The 16,228-nt window shown below is 36.8% G+C and overlaps 2 pseudogenes; both read left to right on the top strand.

The window, feature by feature from the left end:
* The first annotated feature begins 280 nt into the window (after window positions 1-280).
* LOC142848684 (small ribosomal subunit protein eS10 pseudogene) lies at window positions 281-736 on the top strand (annotated as a pseudogene).
* A 6,084-nt stretch (window positions 737-6,820) lies between these two features.
* Window positions 6,821-7,455, top strand: LOC142848991 (histone deacetylase 2 pseudogene; annotated as a pseudogene).
* The last annotated feature ends 8,773 nt before the right edge of the window (window positions 7,456-16,228 follow it).

The raw sequence follows: 16,228 nt of genomic DNA, 5'->3' as shown, positions 1-16,228 counted from the left end.
AAATGACTAAACCAGCGTTTTCTTAATCCAAAACACTGCCAGCCCTATTACCGGAGGAAGAAATGACGCATCCTTAGACCAAAACCAAAGCCCCAAACACCCTGGGGAATCACACAGCAGGTTCGTGATTAACAGCCAAAGAACCTGGAGCCTGATGTCCACAGGTAAAAGAAATAAACATGGCCACTGAAGGTAGGCAAAATCAAAGACACAGCTGTTTCCTTCATCTTTCAAGCATTTGTGTTTTTCAGCCTCTGTCCTGGACCCTGCAACTGCAACGATGTTGATGCCCAAGAAGAACCGCATTGCCATCTATGAGCTCCTTTTTAAGGAAGGAGTGATGGTTGCCAAGGATGTCCATATGCCCAAACCCCCAGCTGGCAGACAGGAAGGTGCCCATCCTTCATGTCATGAAGGCCATGCAGTCTCTCAAATCTCTCAAGGCTATGTGAAGGAGCAGTTTGCCTTCTATTGGTACCTTACTAATGAGGGCAACCAATATCTCCGCGATTATCTCCACCTACCTCCAGAGATCGTGCCTGCCACCCTGGGCCTTAGCAGTCCCGAAACGGGCAGGTCTTGGCCAGAGGGTGAGTGCCCGGCAAGATTCACAATGGGGAAGAGGACAGACACCTACAGAAGGAGTGCTGTGCCCCCTGGTGCAGCACCGAGTTCCAGTTTAGAGGAGGCTTTGGTCGTGGATTTGGTCAGCCACCACAGTGAGCTTGAAGACTGTTTGTTGTTTTGAATAAACTTTAAAGAAAAAAAAAGCATTTTCTTTGTCTTGTCCAGCTTACTGTATGGGGCTTCCCCACTAAGTTTGTTGAGCCACATAGACCAACCCACTCAGATCTAAGATTTCCTAATTTTCTGGAATGGTGAGATTTGCCAAGTGTCATAGCATAGAATTGTTTAAAAAATGCAATGAGTATCCATATTACCTAGGGAATCAAAGGTTATTCATCTAGTTAAAAAATCTCAATGAGTAAATGATACTAGCTTCCATATTGAGAAATATTCTACAATACTGCTTCAATAATCCTCGCAGGGTGATTCCCTGATGGCTGCTTCTCTGAATGTTGGCTTGTGTAGATGTCAACATTACATTTATAACATACAAATTGTATGTGCTTACTCACATGACTCTTCTTTTCAGACTAGCAAAAACGGCAGTTCGTGGCCTGCTAAGGAAAGGAGGTATAGATAACAAGAATGGGATGGTATTTCAGGTATAATGATATGAGAACATGGTAGGGATTATTGGAATATGTTGAAACAGTGAGAAAGTCTCTTCCTAAATATTGTGTGCAGTGAGTCCCTTCTATAGGCACAAAAAAAAAACCATGGTACTGGAAATAGCTAGAGTCACACAGTGAAGAATTCCAGCTGTGTTCATCAGACTATAAGTTATTGTCCCGGTCATTTCAAAGTGTTATTCAATCCAAAGATGGGAATCCACAGCCTTGAAGAGCTTATGAAGGGAGGATACATAAGATACCTGCTTTCCAGCAGTTACCAAATATTAATCCTCATCCTCAGTAAGCCTTTACCAAAACAGTAACTTAGCATATAGTTTCTAAGTGACCTGCCACTTACCTGAGAATAGGTTGAGAAAAAAAATAAATAACACAGCCACTGAAATCTGCCTCAGACCTAAAACCTCCCTTCTATTAATTCTTTTCTTTGGCAGACACAGAAATGAAAGACGGATGGAAGAAAGGCAATGAGGACGGTGAGGTATGAGAAACAAAGAGTGATCCAGGGATTGGCCACAGCCTCCCTCATTTCCTGGGCATTGTTATCCAAGAAGGCAGGTGGAGTGGTACAAGCAAAGACAAGATTATCTCAGACAATGAGCAGCAGAGCATTGGAGTTAATCTGTGTGTGATAGATCAATAGCCTGATCCGTAAGATACAGAAGTGGCCAAATCAAATGACTTTCTGTTTGCTTTGCTATTTAGGCTTTGAAGCTCTATTTTTAAATTTTCACTTTGTCTCTCTTCTTAAAGATGTTCCTGCAAATAAAAGACCACACATTCCAGCCTGGGATAAATACCCATGGGTCTCATAAAGGCAAGTCAGAGGTAATTTGTATCCTGACTTTTTTAGACACAAAGGCACAGTTTGAGATAGACTGAGTTCTACAGCACTTGCTAAGTATCAAATAAGACCTGATCTTTTTCTATAGTCTTTGGAGAAGTATTTGGTCTTATAAAAAAATTTTATTTTAACTTCTATACTAATCCATATTCAGGCTCCAGCCCTGAAAAGAAAGGCATTTATATCCTTCATTCAGCCTCTGACTAGCCTTAAAATTTATCTGGAATACAAAAATATATTTGAACAGCGTCCAATCCCATACAAAAGGAACCCAAGTGAGAAAACAAAGTGTCATTCACTTTATGTGTCCCTGAGTATCTAACTCTACATTTGGCATCCATCTTTACTTTCTTTGGGCTGATAATAGCCCAGTCAAAGACATCTGATGCATAACTGTCTGTTGACATTTCTGGAATTCAAATCGGGAAGATGTTAGAAACTGAGATGGAAGAAACCATGAGGTTTTGCATTTCTGTCCCAACACAAACCCTTATGTGTGAGATAATAACTGTGTCCTATCAAGAGGTGCCCATACCAGAGGACCAATAGCTGTACAGAAAGGCTCCCTTGCTTTGAAATTGAGGAGGGAGCAGGGGGCGGGGAGTTCTAGGGTCATATCTACGCTCCAAAATGCCTGCTGGGGAATTTTTTATCTGCTGAGACAGTGAATTAGGGAGTTTGTTACAACCTCTTTGAGTCCAGCAGGATGATAGTGAATGTCTTCAAGAACAGACTTAGCTGGCACTTATACCATTCCAATTAATCGGTAGGTGAAAACACCTAGGTATTTTACCAAAACATGAAGAACATAGAATTTAGTAGTATTTTCTCTCTCAAATATTAACCAGGACAATAGCTGTCCAAGAATATTCTCAACAGAAACTCGATCTAGCAGAAACTGTGAGAAATGCTATGTAGGCCTTGCTAATCACCTCCTGAACTCTGGGAAGGGAGCCAGTTACCTTAATGTCAACAAGAATGTTCTCAAGATTTTAATACATGGGCTGTAGAGATGGCTCAGCAGTTAAAAGCATTGATTGTTCTTTCAGCGGACCCAAGTTCTAGTTCTAGCTCACAGCTATTGTTAACTCAACTCTTAAGGGAACTAACATCTTCTTCTGGCCTCCATGGCTACTATGTGCACATGCATTATACACCCTCGTATTCAGGGAAAACTTCCATCCATGCAAAAATAATAAAATAAATTTTATAAAGTCTAAAACATTCATAAGTAGAAAAGAGGAAGGCTACCATGTGGCACTATTGAATCAAAAGAATTATGCTTCTTTTCAATTTGAAATATCCTGACATTCCTGTCCATTTGGTTTAGTAGACTTTGATGCTCCACATCAGATATTGCCTTTGGTCTTGCCCCTTTCAAGAGGTCATGCCAATGAGAGACGATGTTTTTATTCATAGCTCAATACTTTAGACTCAGTAAAAGTTTACAGAAATTGTGTGTTGCATTGTCTAAGATACACTATCTCAACATAAGCTATTTCATTACCACAAGAAAAAATTATTTACAGTGAATCAGGGTGACAGGAAGAAAACTAGACATTATAATAGTGAAACAGACAGTAGTATATCTCTGGCATTTAGATTTTAGGAAAGAAATAAACAAAGAAGCAAAATATGTACATAAAATATTTTCTAAATTTATCAAATCTTAAGAAAAACAAATAAGACAAAAATATGAAGACGTGATCACCTAAAGAAATACCTTTATATCAATTCTAAGACATGTTTTATACCCAGCCCTTCTGTCTCAGACTACAGACATTATATATATAAGATCTTGGATTTCAAGCAATCTATTTTAGTCAACAATATAGGGATAAGTCTGAATTATTTCTATCCAAAAATGGAAACCAACAAATGAGTTAGATTCACATGTAAGCAAATCTTCTTAGAGCTTTTAGATCTCATTTTCTTTTTAACAACTATTTTATGAGTTCACTTATCCTACCTTTCCAGATTAGAAGTGAAATGTCTAAAATGCCAAATGTACCAGTAATTTTATTTCTTCATCAAACATTTATTCAGAGCATTGAAGATTAGCACTAGATAATTAAGTCACATCTTAATGGGGAGATAAACTATAAAACTAGAAAATGTTTAACATGAATACATTTTTAAATAGAGATTTGTTAAATGGACTAAAAAAAAAGGTTAAATGCTATGGGCAAGCATGGAATGTAGACAGGAAGGACCCTAGTATAGCTTGCCACACACCTGTAGGGTAGCCAGAAAGAACTTCCTGGATGAAAAACAGGTTTTAGATTTATTACAGTGAATATGAACTACTAACAAAATTTTATACATATGTCTGTAAAATTTTGTGCCTGTGTTTCTTAGTAAGTATAGCCTTGAGTGTGAATGCATGTGGGGGCCAAAGGGCAGCACTGGGTGTCATGCCAGGTTCTCTCCACATTATTTTTATTTCTTCAATAAAATTGAAGAACACCAATTCAATTAGACTGGCTAGTCAGCAAGCTCCAGTGACCTTTGTTTTGGGGAGACATTTTTCCTCCCTAGTGCTATGATTAGAGGACACATGCTATGAAATGAAAAGAAGGGATGCAGAAGTAACACTGATGTAGAGGGAAAATTCAGGAGGCAAAGATTAACAAAGATGTCCTCTGGGGAGTGATAGCTATGAGGACCTACGTGATACATGAGACGTTAATAGGGTGATGTGCAAGGATGAGCCTAGGTGAGTGGCACATATAGCAGGCTTTTGGGGCCACATTGTAATCTGAATTGTCTTAGTATACATCATTTTTTTCTGGTACCTTCATGAACTATGGTGTTTTATGAAACAAATAAGGAAGAAGGACTAAGCAAGATTTCATACCTTACTTAAAATCTGCTTGAGGATTCCTTATAGACGGGGTGTTGCTTCACTTTCAGGTGGTAAGCTTTCCCTCATTTTGTTTCCTTATCTTTCCGTAATTTGTACATATTCATTACTAATATTGTCACAGTAATGAAGAAAGTATCTTCATTTGATTGATATAGACAATAAGTGTTTGAAAGTCATCTTAAGTAGAAAAAACATCTTGAATAATCCTTAAGTATATCAAGGCATGCATTTCATAAGCAATTGTTAAGTATTTTATATATTAAAGGAAAGAAGTTAATTAAAAATATTTGTGGTGTTTAATGTCACTCAGGACAATAGGGAGAAAAGAATTGCAACCTCTGATAGACTTCCTATCCCTGTAGTCCATTCAGAGGTCAGAATTATTGCAGGCAAAATTACACAGCCCTGAAAGTTCATTCCCATAGCCTCAGCTACCTGTTCTTACTATTTGCCTCCTCTTCCTTTTTTCCTCTTTGTTTTTTAGTCTTAGTTGGCTCTGTGATCCCAGTCTGCTAATGATACCAGGGGCCTGGTAGCTGATAAAGGCTTAAAGTCTTTGCTCTTGGGGGTATTTGCAATTCAAGAAAGTTCTGGGAAACCTAAGCACAATCTAAGGTTGAATGTACAAGATTTAATCTAAGGCACTGGTGATGTTGGTGAAGAGATCTGAAAACAGGATAAACTTTGGCAAGCTCTAAAGACAGAGTTGGAAAATCTCTTGTTTCTCAGACTGTTACAAATACTGTTCAGGGAAACTGACCCTAAACATGCTCGAGGACACCTTTCAATTGACATACATAGAGTTTGTATAAATGGAACCTTCCGTCTTCAGAGTTGTCTTTTAAGAAACTCTTATTGGGCTGGACAGAAAACTTCGTGGGTAAAGTGCTTGCCATACAAGTGTGATGAACTTAGTTTGAATTCCCAGAGCCAACTTAAAAGTAAGACATCACAACCCAAGGACCTGAAATACTACTGTGCTCTTCCCAAGAGATGAGAGAATGAGCCAGAAGAATCTCCAGATGTTCCAAGGTCAGATAGCCTCCTAAGGAAACAGTGACTAGGAGATCTTTTTGCTTTGTTTTTTTTTTGTTTAATAGATACCATGTTTTGACATAATAACACATCAATTTAAATACAATCACATAAAACATGGTGGAAAAAGAGAAATTTTGCTTCATAAATAGAAAAATGCACAATAAAACTTGCCAAGGAAAACAAAAATAAGCCATTTGGAAAATAAATACAGTCCATGCCAAAACAATATAAAATGAAGCCAGGAGTACTCAAACAGCAAAGGTTTCTTTGTCCAGTATTGTCTCACTTTTCAAGAGGTTCCTTTGTTGGGGAGTCAAATTCTAGGATTGCTGAGTTGTTCTGACTTGGCCCCTTTGGTATCTCTTTTCTCACCACTACTGTCCTTGGATCTGTCTTCTTCCTTATCTGTCTTTTTGTCCTCTGTCTTCTTCTTGTCCTCTTCAATCCTAGCTTTCTTTGCTCCTTTCTTGCAATTGACAACATTTCTATAAACTCCTTTGCCTTCATCCTCGGAATCAGAGAATTCTCCATCGCATGCTATCTACTTGTCTGATGCACAATAGAAATCCTCTGGGTCTTCCATCCTCATCCCCAATTTCTTCATTAACAGCATCTTCTGGAACAATGTGCATCCGAACACCAGGTGCATGTGGAAACATACAAAAATTTTCAAATAAATGCTGTTTTATCTTTTCTATATATTCTGAAGTGTTTTAATTTGTCATGTTTGATGGACTAATATGCAGTTTGAAATCCAGTCAATTATTCAAAGTAATCATTCTATGGGTTGTGAAGTTAAAGCAACAACAAACTGATATGGCTGTCAACTGGGCTGGAGGATTACGGCATGCCAAAAAGTCAGAAGCATCGGGATTCTGCTATGTTAGTGACATTGTGCTTGCCATACTCAAATACTAAAATATCATCAGAGAGTCTTGTATATTGACATAGACATCCATCATGGTGACGGTGTTGAGGAAACTTTTTATACAACAGATCGTGTGATGACGATTACATTCCATAAGTATGGGGAATACTTTCCTGAAACAGGAGACTTGAGAGATATTGGTGCTGGAAAAGGAAAATACTATGCTGTCAATTTTCCCATGAGAGATGGTATAAATGATGAGTCATATGGACAGATTTATAAGCCTATAATCTCAAAAGTGATGGAGATATATCAGCCTAGTGCTGCAGTGCTGTCGTGAGGTGCAGACTCTCTGTCTGGTGATAGGCTTGGCTGTTTCAATCTCACTGTCAAAGGTCATCCTAAATGTGTGGAAGTAGTAAAAACTTTTAACTTGCCCTTGCTGATGTTTTGTGGAGGTGGCTACACAATCTGAAATGTTGCTTGATATTGGACATATGAGACTGCAGTTGCCCTTGACTGTGAAATTCCTAATGACTTGGAGATCTTATCTCAAGCATGGTTGAAGATGACAAATACCTGAAGTTCTCCTGTTACTTCTAACGATGTGCTTTGCCACATGTGTGCTTCCATCCTCTACACATAAAGGGAAAAAAGAAATTAGTATAATGTTTTCTAATCAAAGAAAAAAATCACATTTCCTTTCTGTCAGAGATTTAGACTCACTTTATTATGGGCGGGACCAGAATGTTTTCAACAGAGCCAGGGATACTTTTCACTTGACTTAGGGAGCATCTGTCCCCTTAGGTGGGAGATGCTTGTGGTAGCTGTTGAAAGACATTCATGTGGGGAGTTGATGAAGCACCACCAGGAAATACTCACACAAAAGCCCCTCAAATCCTTGAGAATTCTCAGCTTGTTTAAGTGCCATGTGGTACATGGGTACATTCACTGGAGAATAGATGTCACTACTCAACTATTACTGCATAGACCTGCCTCTGTCTCAGCTTATTCAGTATGAAATTGGTGGAGAATTTGGTGAAATGTTATCCAAAACTTTATTCTCCCTATCTAGAGATGTCACAAATAAAGAACTTATACAGTTCAAACAATTCTTTTTGTAAACAAAGATAAATGAAATATTTAGCTCTGCTGATTAGATATAATTCTCTAAGGTGTTTTCTCATCTTTTTAAGTAGTAATCATGCCTCAGAAATTCCTGTTTAAGCAAACTCTACTCTAACCCTAGACCAGAAGGAAGGAGGGAATTTCTGCATCACCAAGCAAGGGCTAAGCTATAAAGTATGAAACGCTTTATCTCTAATTTACTCATCATCATGAAATAGCCTTCTGTTTGTTCCTTGAGTGAAACAAGGAACAGACAAAACCTGGATGAAGGCACTGATACTCTTGACTGTTGTACCACACAAACTCTCATTTAATGATTTTTATATGACTATTATCAACCTTCTTTTCCATAGGCTGTCTCATTCAAGCTCTTCCCAGTATATTCTCAATGGCCTAATTCCCCCTTAGGGGCAGGCTGAGATTTGTTTCATACTGCTTGCCAGTCCGTGAACGACTTTCCGTAGCTACTACTGCAGCCTTCCACACAGTCTCTTAGGAGTCCTGATCAATCATGCAGGCCACAAGGGGAAGGTTCCAAAGACAGTATAAAAGAAACACTGCTGTATTAGTGCTGTGTCAAGTACTAGCAGGTCGGATGTTGGCCATTTCAGCTGCCTGATTCCACAGTTGAAAGAAGTACAACATGGCCAGTGTACTTTCTTTTTTAGTTAACGCCTACGTGTATTTTAGTTTTTGTGGCTGATGATATTATGCTGCTTTGTGGGGCATAAAGCCTTCAAGTCCTTTTGTAGGCTTAGCTCTTAAACCTTCTGTTCTCCGTAGTCTGCATAATTAAATCAAACTAAACTCATCAAAGGTCTCTGGAACAGATATTATCTCTATGCAGAAAGTTGTTTTTGCAGTCTACTCTGGTTAAAAATACAGCTTAAATATAATTTTTTTTAACCCTGGCTTTGTCAGAATTATGTCTGTAGCTACCTACCAAGGTCCTAAAACTTCAACAATGGCAGAAATACTACACATAAAAAAAAATCAGGGATGGGCCAATAGCACTCATTATTTTATTCCTAGATATTTCTTCATTTCAACCTGCTAGCAATAAGAGAAATACTTTTATACCTTGTTAATATTGATAAAAATTGTTAATGAATTAAATTAACCCAAATTAACATTTGCTAATTATCCTGATGTATAGAAAATAACACTTGTTTGGGACTAGGGGAGGAAATAATATTTCTGATAAATTTGGGAAAGACCAAGCCATTGGAAGAATCTTAGTCACTCTCTAGAACAGTGGTTCTCATCTTTCCTAATTCTAGGACCCTGCAATACAGCTACTCATATTGTGGTGGCCCCCATACATAAAATTATCGTCATTGCTACTTTATAACAGTAAGTTGGTATTGTTGTGAATCAGAATGTAAGTATCTGATGTGCAGGATATCTGATCAACCCAAGTGACTAGTTCGTTAGATCTCTAAAGGGGTTTTGACCCACAGGTTGAGAACCACTGCTCTAGAAGATGCTGCAGAGAGATCAGAAGCAGAGGTCATCCCTGTTCTACTTCCACATTAGTTTTATTTAGAAAGAAATTTTTAATAATTAACTGAGTTTTATAGACATGACTGCATTATATTTGCAATAGGTCTGTGCCTCTACTTATTTTACAAAACTCTATCAACTCTTCAGCCCTTCTCTTAAAATCTGCTCCTTCTCCATTATTCTGCCAACCGTTGTTGCTTTCTTGGCTCCCCATTTAGTCTCATTATCATGCATTCCTCAGCATTGTGAAAAATGAAAAGTGGAAAAATCACATATTTTTCAGCTGACTTAACACTGCATAAAGTGCTGAGATTATTAATTGAACATCTTGATTATAAATTAGGTGGAAATAATGTTGAAGAAGCAGCCCCTAGTCATATAGCATTATTATTAGGACTACACACTGAATGATTCAAATTCCAGTCGGGTAATAGTAAATATAGTTAATACCGATGAATGTGAGCTCATAGATTTTGGCTGAATATCAACCAAATCAAGCAAGCAATTACCTCCATCAATCTGAGGTTTATATCCTAAAAACTGCATTGCAGCTGAATCTTTTCCCCTGTAACCACTTGAGAACTATACTAAGAATTTAGAGTCAAACTGATAACTCTGTCCCTTCTGGAAGCACTTAATTCAAAATCACAACATTTTTTAAACCTCATTAAAATTCGCTCAACTAATTTCAAAGAGATGATCCTTCAAGATGAAGCTGGGTGGATGCTCACCTTAAAGAGATCTGTGAAAATTTATTCACCTTGAACTTTAAAATTCATTGCCCTTATTTTAGCAAATGTTTATCCTGCTGAAGTTGAGGAAGCAACTTCATCTTCAGAGTCAAATTTATTAACATATCAACACTCAATTTTTAATTGCAAGTTATTTATATCTGTCTATTAAGCAAATATTGGAAGATCTCTACCTGCCAATACTTTGCACACTATTAACATGGGGTTAGTTGATGTTATAAGTCTTAGCACTACAATCATTTACACAATAGATTTTGTAAGGATTATAGAACATTTTAGTGTGAACCTATTTCCCTACAGTCCAATAGTACTACAGCTGTGTGCTCACTGTGCATCAACTTGTCCAGGCTACAGAGACGGTTATTTAAATAAGCATCAATCTACCGGGACTGTGAAAGACACATTGCAGATGAGATAAACATCTCCAATCAGTTTCCTAAGTAGACAAGCTTATCATTCTTTGTGTGGTAATATTTGTCCACCAAGTTGGAAGATCATATAAACTATACTAGTGTTTCTCTGAGAAGACATAACTTACAGACTGGATATCTGCTCCTGCTAAAGCTTGTAGCCTGTCAACTTCCCTGAAAATTTGCAAAAAATATGATTTCTCTGTACCAAACTTTATACCATTACGTCATTCATCTCTTATTTTTAACTCTGTGTGCTCATGTATACATGAAATATAAACCTAATTAATCTAATGAATAAAAACCAAGAGTCAGGAACCACGTCAAAGCTGAAAAATCAGAGATGCCGAGGCACAATCGCTTCCTGCCTCAATTTCTCCAACCCAAAGAGCAGACATCTTGTCTCAGTTCTGGCTTATTGCTTCCTGGCCTCTCTCTATTCTCCTCCAAACCTCTATGGTTAACTAGTGGCTAGCTCTGCCCTCTGACTCCAAGAAAAGTTTATTTTTCAGAACACAAATAAAATATCACACAACACACATTATATGAACTTATTCATACATACATGCTGTGTAATTGTGTTCTACTGGTGCCATTGCTTCAGAAAATCCTGGTAAAAAGAGACTCCATCCTAACTCCTCCCATCCAATGACTTTCCTATTGTCATCATTAACTTCTTTTTTTTTACTTGGCAGAGCAAAGTGTATGCAGAGAACAACACACCTGCCTCATTTTATGATCTGTGGGACATGAAATAGTTTGGATTTAAAGAAGGCCATTATAGAATGCAGAAAAAAAAAGGCTGAAAACAAAGGACAGAAGTAAGGACCAAATGATCCTTTGAGATGAGCAAAAGAGATGCATCTCCTTGGAATCTGAGGTCTGGTTTTATTTCCCTATCCTCTTGTTAGCTTGTCATTACCCAAGAAACCAACGTTACAATTCTGTGCTATATATTCCCCATCCATGTGTCAAAAAAAGGACTGGAGACACTGATCTGGATTGGGTAAGCAGGCTGAAGGATTCAGGATGAAGAAAAATATGGCCAGAGAGATTCAGTCGGTTAAAGATCCTGGACTTTACTGTTGACAGTGAAAAGTTGATGCAAAACACTGAAAAGCAGATCAATCTGATCAGTGGTATCAGCTGGCTTTTTTTTTAATCAAATGGAGGAACAAATGGAGTAAAATACTGTAGAAGTAGCAGAAACAACACTTAGTTGAAAAATACTCATTGAGTAATATTGAGAAAATATCTGAAGACACTGAGTAATATCCAAATTCTTGTCCTTTTCAGACCATTGTGTTTTAACTGTAATTACTCCCACATTCTTGTTCTATGGGATAAGCAAACCCTGCAGAGTTAGCTGAAAGACTGACTATGCTTGAGATACTTCACACATTGCAATGGGCCCCAGGTAAACAGAACACTGCCCATTTTCTTTCCATCTTCAGTTCTTCTGTATTGATATTCTTTACTTCACTTCAGACAGACATTTAATGTTCATTAAAGAGACATAAATAAGCTGATTCTTTATCCATCTACCAACTGGGTCAATTCCACACTGAGTCATTTAATGTCTTAAGAACTGAAAATCTATCATGTCTTAATGACAACTTTTAAATGGTATTTTAAAACTAAAAGATTTATATCTCATTAAGAGATGACTGCAGTTCACTGGCATTAGATTTGAATCACCTAGTGAGAGCTGGGCTTTACAGATGGGAAGGAGATAACTATCTTGTGATATAAAAGATAGCTAACTATTTGAAGTTCCTTTTAAAACTAACATTCTTATAAATTGTGGCTGTAAGATGCATGGTAACCAACAAACACTAACAACATCAATATTTGAAAGAGATATGTTAGCGAAGAAATGTGCAAAAATGAGTTGGACCAAAACCACAATGTAAAAAGTCAACAAAACCAAGTGTTAATGTCAGTTACTAAAAATGTAAAATTACAAGTGAAAAGAAATGAATAAATCATTAGAATAACTGAGATGGTTCTCACACAGTGCCTCTTACTCATCAAGATCACAATGAAAGCCTATAAACATTTCCCTTTCTGTCTTTTCTAACCTTATACTGACTCAGACTAGCTCATAGCCACAGTGATAATTTTCAGAAATAGAAATTCTTTTACATATTTTAGTATTGGGTTCCCCAAATTTTCCTAACATCTAAAATTATTATTCCAGTGCATGTCTACATTCAGTTTGAATGATTTTGACTTTATTGTTATTATTCTGTTACTATTGTTTTACTTTCTTTTGTTAATAGTCTACCATTGGTTATTAATATTATGGTTCACATTTACAAAAGACCGTCTGAGATCTAAAGCTCTACTTTTTAGTTCTCATTTTTATGATTCGATGAGACTTGAGCATTTAACAATTTTGTGATGCTGCTAAGGTCATTAGATGTCTTAAGAACTGAAAATCTATCATGTTTTAACAATGACTTTAAAGAATCACCCTCATTACAGTTGTCTCTTCATTAGTCCTTATTATTTCTTATTGTAGACAAAACCCCAAAAGGCAAGAAATATTTTTATTTTTAATATTTTTAAAATTTCATGCTTCTTATGAGTCAAACTATTGGATCATTTGATGAGGCAGTCCGTGAGCAACAGAATATGGGGCCCTATTATTGTGGTGATTCTGATACTGACTCATAGCTAAAGAGTGAAATTCAGTTTTCCAGATAAGCATCACTTACTTGCTTCAAAAAAAAATTGTTGGCATTTAAGGTGTCTGGAAGTTTTTCAACAGTATAACTCATAAATACAACTTTACATTTTAATACTTTGCTTTCTCAATGATAATAAAGAAGTAGATTAGAAACCTAAGATTTTACAAAGCTACAGTATTATGTGTATCATGGAAAGAAAGCATTTCTTCCTAAATAATTCTTTCTTCCTTAGATCCAGAATAATAGAAAAAAAAAACCTGTTTTTTAACTGTAAAACTTAGGTTTAAATTGCTATTTTTCTTATACAGAAGAATATGAGCAACTTAACAATTTAGCATTTCTTATTACATTTCCATGCAATTTCTATAAGGAGTAACAAACTTTCATGAGTTATAATATATTGTAGGGATATAGCTACAATTCAACATCATGTTGTAAGTGGAAGAAGAAAAGATTTACAGTTCAGTGAGTAGCTAGCAGTAAGACTTTACATGACTAATTTAAAATAAAATTCTCATACTTTTAAAATCATCTGCTACCAAGATTCAATATAGTTGTAGCAGTAGCTAGTTGATGAATTTTTATTTAGATTAATGATACCACCTAAAACTTTAATGCCATTTCATCAGACCATTTTTCTGGATGTGATATTATCTTATTTTTAAATAGTGTAAGTGGAAAATTCCCATTATATTTTTTCATACAAAGACATTGGGCTAGGGAATCAAAATTAATTTATGGCCCACAAGTTTCTAATGACAGCATTAGGCACAACTTACTATGATTTTCTCTCTTTTGTTTTTGTGCGATTTCTTGTCTAACACAAATATATATGTTTCGGTTTGTCTACTTAAAATACATGTTAGGGATTTGTATGTATTCATGTTTCTGAAATGGAAATCAGTTACGTTTAGTCATCAGTGCTCACCTGGATGTCTGGTGTTAGGCTCTAATAGGAGATGAGGAAGAACAAATAAATAAAAGAAATATATTTCTGGATAAAACACGAATCTCAGATTTTGGTTGTCATTTTCTATTTATTACCCAATGATTATAAAGAAATGTAAAGGGACATTTCCGGTCCCATACACATAGTCCCAAATAACCGCTCAGAGGTTTGTATTAATTACAAATGCTCTGCTGATATCTCAGCTTGTTACTAGCAAACTCTTTTTTTTAATTTATTTATTTATTAAGAATTTCTGCCTCCTTCCCGCAACCGCCTCCTATTTCCCTCCCCCTCCCCCGATCAAGTCCCCCTCCCTCATCTGCTCTAAGAGCAATCAGGGTTCCCTGACCTGTGGGAAGCCCAAGGACCACCCACCTCTATCCAGGTCTCGTAAGGTGAGCATCCAAACTGCCTAGGCTCCCCCAAAGGCAGTACGTGCAGTAGGATCAAAAACCCACTGCGATTGTTCTTGAGTTCCCATTCTTCCTCACTAGCAAACTCTTACATTTACATTAACCCAGTTTTAGTAATCTGTCTTGCTTCCTGGGTGGCTGACTGGCATCTCTTTTGACCCAACTCTCCTTCTTTCCATCGCTCTCAGTTTGGCTTTCCCACCTAACTTTCTGCCCAGCTACCAGCCTGTCAGTTTTTCATTTACTAATGAGAGTAATACATACTTTTTTCTACATAGTGTAGAAAAAGATTTTTCCACAGCAAAGCAATATCAGTAATCTGCTTGATAGAATAATAAAAAGGATAAAATATAATATTGTGCAAATAACTAGGGAAACCTTTTTGTCAATGAGAAAGAATCTTTAGTTTTAGGGTAATAAGTAATTAATCATTCAGCAAAATTTGAAAATTTAAAAATCAATCAGAGATATACAAGTTAAACTCCTCTTCCTTGTAGGGCCTTGAAAGTATTTTTTTCTTAGCTTGAGTAGCAATTCATTTCAAAGATTAATAGAAAATGCTAAAGAATCAATACAACAAAAGTTAGTATGATACAAAATGGGTGGAATACTTGAATAGACAACTCATTAACAACAATAATCAAGAACATAAAAGAACATGAAATTTTAGCTATACTAGTCTTCCAAAACAGAAAATAACCATCCCTGGATAGCAGTAGAAATCTTGAATGATACCTATAAAATAAGGCAGATCTTAAAATCAATGAGGACCTGAAATAGCTTACAACACACATTCTGATTCTGGAAGTGTGGATGTACCTGCTATGGAAACCCCTCAGCAGCATTAGGTACATGTGGTGAAGGATATTATCTTATATGAAGTGGGATTTTGAAAACATTATGGTTTTAGATTGTTGGGAGACAGGACACACGCCATGACACATGTGTAGAGGTAAGAGGACAGCATGTGGGAATCATCCCGCCCCTTTATCTTATCATATAGGTTCCACAATAAGCTAAGAAAGTCAAGTTTAGCTCTAAGTACCTTTACTAATTGTTGTGGCACAATAGTCATGTATTGGTTTAATAAAATGCTGATTGGCCAGTATCCAGGGAGAAAGTATAGGCAGGGCATCCAGAAGAGGAGAATTCTTGGAAGAGAAAAGGCTCAATCTGCAGTCGTCACAGAGAAAGCCAAACACAGAGGAAGCAAGATGAGAACACCTGACTGATAAAAGGTACCAAGTCACGTGGCTAACACAGACAAGAGTTTGGGGCTAATTTAAGATGTAAAAGTTAATAAGAAGCCTGAGATAATAAGACAACCAGTTTATAATTAATGTAGACTTCTGTGTGTTCCTTTGGGGACAAACAGCTGTGGGACTGGGCAGGACAGAAACCTCTGTCAACAACCCACTATGCCATCTCTTAAACTGCAACAACAAGAACTTTATCTTAAAATCTACATATAAATAAAAATACATATGTATAGTTGTATAGTCAACAAA

Source organism: Microtus pennsylvanicus, chromosome 4 (assembly GCF_037038515.1).
Source record: "Microtus pennsylvanicus isolate mMicPen1 chromosome 4, mMicPen1.hap1, whole genome shotgun sequence".
Lineage (NCBI taxonomy): Eukaryota > Metazoa > Chordata > Mammalia > Rodentia > Cricetidae > Microtus > Microtus pennsylvanicus.
This window is presented reverse-complemented; position numbering and strand designations above follow the sequence as displayed.